The sequence below is a fragment of the Trachymyrmex cornetzi genome, unplaced genomic scaffold (genome assembly GCF_001594075.2).
Source record: "Trachymyrmex cornetzi isolate Tcor2-1 unplaced genomic scaffold, Tcor1.1 scaffold211, whole genome shotgun sequence".
NCBI classification, from domain to species: Eukaryota; Metazoa; Arthropoda; class Insecta; order Hymenoptera; family Formicidae; genus Trachymyrmex; species Trachymyrmex cornetzi.
Genome location: NW_017296752.1, coordinates 100,030 through 100,293, shown reverse-complemented (window position 1 = coordinate 100,293; position 264 = coordinate 100,030). Strand labels below are relative to the sequence as shown.

Genomic DNA, 264 nt, shown 5'->3' with positions numbered 1-264 from the left:
GCTTCTACGGACGCCCCTCTGAAGAAGTCTAACAAGCACTTCCCGCTTCGACACTCTGATAACGGCACTCCGTTTCTCCAAGTCTAAGACCGGCCGAAAACGCAACTTCGAAACTCTAATGTGTGTGTGTACTGATGATCGCAAACTCTAATAATCGAAAACTATAATAATGTTCTAAAACTCGAATCTCTAGTAATCGGAACTCCAATTGAACGCTGGCTGACTTTGGTGTGCGTTTTTATATCCTTAGAAGTGGTGGTGCTG

The 264-nt window shown here is 44.3% G+C and overlaps 1 protein-coding gene across 3 annotated transcripts in view; it reads left to right on the top strand.

Moving 5' to 3' along the window:
• VhaSFD (V-type proton ATPase subunit VhaSFD) overlaps positions 1 to 264 on the top strand; it is a 58,782-nt gene that overhangs the window by 45,017 nt on the left and 13,501 nt on the right. The window lies entirely within an intron of this gene.